The sequence below is a fragment of the Poecilia reticulata genome, unplaced genomic scaffold (assembly GCF_904066995.2).
Source record: "Poecilia reticulata unplaced genomic scaffold, P_reticulata-male-v2 Scaffold_158, whole genome shotgun sequence".
Classification (NCBI taxonomy): Eukaryota; Metazoa; Chordata; class Actinopteri; order Cyprinodontiformes; family Poeciliidae; genus Poecilia; species Poecilia reticulata.
The window spans coordinates 703-6,159 of record NW_027675256.1 but is presented as its reverse complement, the minus strand read 5'-3'; the positions used below and the strand labels follow the sequence as shown (position 1 = coordinate 6,159).

Here is a 5,457-nt window from a genome sequence, read left to right as displayed (position 1 = left end):
TAAAAGACTAGAGGCTTTGTTCCAACCAGGAATTAGGAGTAACATCACATTTCAAAGTGGCATGAGTAGAGCTTACTCTAAATGACCTTTGGTCTCTCTTGTCTAGATAGAGAAGCGCCGTAGCCCTGAAATCAAACAGGTCAAAGATGGTAATAAAATTGCTTTGGACATCCTGAACTTAGTAATATGATACTAGTTCTATACATACAAGGAGAACAACACGCCTTAATCGATAAATTAAACAAAGGAAACACCCTTTTGAATAGAAGTAAGGGCTGCAGAGGAACGCATCAGCATTGCTATTTGCAGCCGCATGGCAATATCCAAAAAACATGTTTTTCCCTTTTTCCTGTTTCTCTATTTCCTACATTCTATTCGTCTCAGGTAAATAAATGCCTGTTTTAGTGTGTTTGAAGTGTCTGTGTTGTCAATGTGATTTTATACTTTTTAAATGTTAGAATAACTCTGAAAATGTATGAGGTGGAGCTCTGATTGTTAACTCTGAGTGGTTTTTGTTTTCACACATGGCATCATTGAATCTGGGAGGATAAGAGGAGCAGAGAATAAACAGTTTCTGCCTTCACTGAGAGCATGAGAGGAAAAAAGAGAAAAAAGTTCAAGGGAACATAATAACTTAAAGATTCACTTCCAAACTCAGGTTGTTTGCTTTAGCATGAAGAGATTTATTGTCATCTTTGTGGAGTACTTAATATAAATATATATATGACCTCACACATGTTTGAGAAGCTATATGATAGAAAAAATAGAAGCATTTTTTATCTTCTCATCTTTAAAATATCAATTGTGTTACCTGTGTAATAGATTGCACAAAATAACTTCTGTAATGGTTATATACACAAATTATCTTAACTATTGAAGAAGATTCACAGGCAGTGTGAATCCTAAAATCCTGCTGAAACCATAAAGTTCCTTCAAAAACCATCAGTAAAAACTTCAACAACCATAAAAGTCATTTTGTCTGATTTTTGAATCTGTTGATAAACTTTAAATTTACAACTTCAGACAAATCATCAGAAAAACATATAAAACTTTTAAAGTCTTTTACATGGTTTAGTTCAGGGGTGTCAAACTCAATTTCACCGAGGGCCACTTCAGCATATTGGCCTCCCTCAACGGGCCATATTGACGGTGCAAATCAGGAGTGCCCAGGTGAAGTCCTCCAGACTGCAACTTTTAGATGCCTTCCTGCTAAAACACACCCCACACAAAAGGTTGACTTCCTTCATTAGCAGCAACTCAGTTCTGTAGAGGCTTATAATGAGTCATGATCCAGGTGTGTTAGAGGAGGAACGCAGCTAAAGTTGCAGATGGTAGCTCTGGAAACTTGGGCACCCCTAGCATAAATGTATGAAATACAATGTTAAAAATAAATTAAACAACACCTCATATTGTTAATAACTGATTTTATGCATTGAAGTTTTAAATAATACATTTGAGTTTGCATGGATGTAAATTACTGCTCAGTTTAAAATTACAATATTTAAATCAGTGTTTAAAGGTATAGAAACAATAATAAAAACAAGTTTTGATGTTAACCCTACACAGCCAACATTTCACATAACAACAAACAATTAGGTGATGTTTGCCTGTCCTTGAAGGCAAGCTGATCCCTCTTCACCCCGAACAGAGGTCACGTTAACGAATATTTTCCGTACTTGACCGGTTATTTTTGTAAACGACCAGAAAATTTAAAGCCCGTCCGTCATTTGACAGGTTCTAATTACACCCTTGACTGGTTCACATGTACAGACATTATAGACTTTACGCAAAGATTTAATCTCAGAGGCAACTGAAATCAATTAATTAAAAAATCCTTTCTGAATATCATCTCATGGTCTCTGAACTAAATGCGTCTTTCTGACCGGGATCTGACAGCGTGTTGAAGAGTTATGGACAGGACGCTTTGGAGCTTCTGGTTAGGAAGCGAATTCAAACCTTTGGTTAAATGGCGCGTTAAATTCAAGTCTCCATTACAGACCAGAGAAAACTAAAGAGAATGTAACGTTGTGTTAGTCATTTGAGGAGCCGGCGTTTATCTTGAGGAAATAAATGTCGACGCAGAAGTTAATTAGACTGTAACATGCGCAGTCCGCTGCTCAACCACTGCGGCTACGCCGCTGAATTAAAACCGCTGGAAGTAACTCATCCAGCGGAGTTTACAAATGGAACTTCTGGGTGTTACCCAGGAGAGCGGCGTTCTGGAGGAGCGCTGCAGACGTAACATCTGTCCGTTTCGGAGAAGCGAAACCACGCAAAAAAAAAAAATAAAATAAAGATTCTGGTAAAAGCGCACACCGGACCGCGCACAGGGTAAAACACTCACGGATTTCAATTGATCTGTTTGGACCAGACGGAGCAACTGACTGATGAATTAGCGCAGATTTTTCTGCAGATGGGAATCAGGAGGAAGTGCGTTCAGACCCCCGCGGGTGAAGCGATGCTAATTTAAGTGAAGTCGCTTAATTTAATTTATTAAGTTATGGGGCCTCAGTCTGTGGTTTTGTCACTACGGAGAAAATGTAGATGCATTTATCTGCTTAATTTGTGATGGGATCTGGATTCACGGTGAATATTAACAAAACCGCATAAAATACAACTAAATAGCCGATGTTAATATGATTGTAATTTCACTGATAAAAATAGTACATGACCGAGTTTTTTTTATGTTGTCGGTCAAGATGACGCATAACAAAAAAGTCTAGCGCGACCTGCTGCCCTGACACCAACTCACACACATCTTCATTCACAGTCTTGTAATCGATGTTTCTTTTCTTGGACATTTTGATGTTAGCTTGTCGATGTCTCAGTTTTATTCGCTGGGAAAATCAATAAGCAGCTTGAGGTGACTCTGCTGCTCCCTAGCGGCAAGAAGCCGTAAAACATCAGTTAATTCCAGGCTGGTAGATTTGTTTTATACATAGTTTAAGAAATAAAGTGTCTCTCACTGATTGGGTCAGTTCACTTCCATCAAGCCATTTCCATTTCCTCCTACAGCTCTGAGACCAATCCAGTATCCATTAATGTTTCCTATAACAGGACTTAGTGTTTGGACATAATCCTGAGGAATTAGAACAGATAATTCTGTTTATATGTTGACTGAAAACTGACTAAACACTCAAAATTATTGAGGCTATAATTTTCTCAGCCAGTGTACATTTTTAATCCATTAAAATTGTTCTTCCATTACCTTTTCTGCATTGTTAGACACAACAGGCAGATCTGAATTCTTTGTTTTGCAGCTTTCTCGTGCTCCTTCCCAGTTTGTTCGATAAGGAAGTTCAACATTAATATAAACATAACAGCTGGAAAGTTGGTAATTCCATCCATCCTGGCAATTTTTGCAACTTCTCACTTAAATAAAAATGTTCCATTAATAAGTATGTTTACATAATGTCATTATTAGTTTTCTTTTGAACATAATAATGTAGTTCAGCACAAACTATTTGTCTAAAATATGAACATACCATTATTGTTTTTAGGACAGTATTGATCAATGCTCCACTGAGCTCGGCTGACATTGAGCTCATTCCAGGTTTCTATTATTTCTGTGAGGTTTTTCCTTTGTTCCTTCAGTTTCTCATTAAGAGACGTCAGGTTGTGGTTCTCTGCAGTCAGCATGGTGATGTTGTTTTTTAAGGCCATAGAAACCAAAGTCAAGTTGTTATTGTCTGAACTGAGTTTGTTGATAAGGTCAGTCAGACTTTGGATTTTCTCCTTTTGGGTTGATTTCAGCTGGTTCAGTTCATTTACACTCTCACGAACTGTTGCAAATACAAAGTAAAAATTGTAACGTTAATTTCTTGTTTGTATTGTAAATTTGAATCTTTCTGTACCACTTTAGGATAAACAAACTAGAAAAGTACAACAAAATATGCTGCTTCTAAAAGTTATGGCTAACTGAAATAAGTACACAATCTCAGTTAGCTAATTGAACTAAAACATTCATTGCAATTAAATTTTTGTATTTTTCTTTGTCAAAGAATGAACTCTGTAACATATTAACAAATTGAGATTGTGAGATTCAAAAGAAATAAACAAATTTATGGCATTCTTATATGAATATACTCACAATAAACACAGACTCCAATGATGATCAGCATCAAAATGACACAGAGAGTCCCAAAGCAGCAGGCCAGAAGATAAGAGTGATTTCTTTCTGTTGGCTTGTCTGATTTTATTCCTACAGAGATTAAAACAACAAAGACTGATGATAAAATCGTGCAAATTGGAATTATGAAAATGTATTTGCATAATGGAAACACGCCACTTTGGAAAAAACAAACAAAAAACCCTCATGTTTTTCAATAAAAAGTTTTTGTGCTAGAATGAGATGATTTTTCATCCTAATAGGAATTTGTGTATTTTGCAAATCTGAAATTGAAACACTTTTTTTTGCATCATGATAGTTTGCATACAGCAATCTGCTTATTTGCTGGCAACAGCCAGCTTGGAAAATGTGGATAAATCAAGCCTGGAACTGAATACAAAAAACTGAAAATATAATGCAGGGTACGCCCAGGTAGAGGAAGGAGAAAATTAATAACAGAGCCAAAAGGAAGTACTTACAAAGGCAAAGAGAATAACATTAAACTAAGATAAATAATTGATATCACAAAGGGCAAAATCAATTTATACAGGAAGTTAAACACAATGGAATAAACTGGTTAGAACAATAAATAAATTATCCAAACAGAAACACAATATTCAAAAACTTCAAACCCCTAAATAAACATGATCTGACTTTTCTATTCCTGCTGCCTGGAAACTCAATTTATCAGGATGAGAAAAACTGTGAAGGGTAAAACCTTAAAGTAAAGCTTTAACTTACAGAGATGTGTATATAAACTGTAAACTAGTTTGTTTTAAATGATAACTTCTATGACATTTTCTTCTTTTGTTTTTAAACTTACCAGTTGTGTCCAGAGTTTGGTAAACTCCATTCTGTGCTGGTATTTCAGCATACTCAGCATTATCCGGTTTATCTGAAAAGGTTGAAATATGAAGTTGTTTCACAACAACTTTAAAAGCCAGCTATGACAAAACTTTAATAGTCTGTCTTTTGGTAAACAATATGCAGTTAAAGAATCAGAAATTTGAGCAATGCTTGGATTATTTGTCTTTATAAATCAGTGAACTAAGAGGGAAAAATCAGAATAATCATATTTTCAAGTACATGGATGAAAATTAGTTGTTTTTTTTAGGAACAAATGAAAGTAGCTTTAGACAAATTGTTGGCATTTTATTACTGCATGAGGATTTGAATTGACCTGGAAAAATGATTCAGATTTATTTCTTTTACCATGATTCAGATTTTTTCCTCCCCTCAGAACAACATGTTTACAGTCAGACAGAAAACTTTTAGTCACAAAACATTGAAATCTTCCCAATTTTACGGATGAAAAATGTTCCCACGAGTTTATGAAGAGTAATTATTCT

At 35.5% G+C, this 5,457-nt stretch overlaps 1 pseudogene across 1 annotated transcript; it reads right to left on the bottom strand.

Annotated features, from left to right (window-relative positions):
- Window positions 1–2,966: 2,966 nt before the first annotated feature.
- LOC103477621 (uncharacterized) lies at window positions 2,967–5,039 on the bottom strand (annotated as a pseudogene). Its single transcript, XR_014086547.1, has 5 exons — window positions 4,932–5,039; window positions 4,091–4,201; window positions 3,482–3,782; window positions 3,209–3,368; window positions 2,967–3,079 (listed from the first exon to the last, which is right to left on the bottom strand). The product of XR_014086547.1 is annotated as an uncharacterized LOC103477621 (transcript).
- Between the last annotated feature and the right edge of the window lie 418 nt (window positions 5,040–5,457).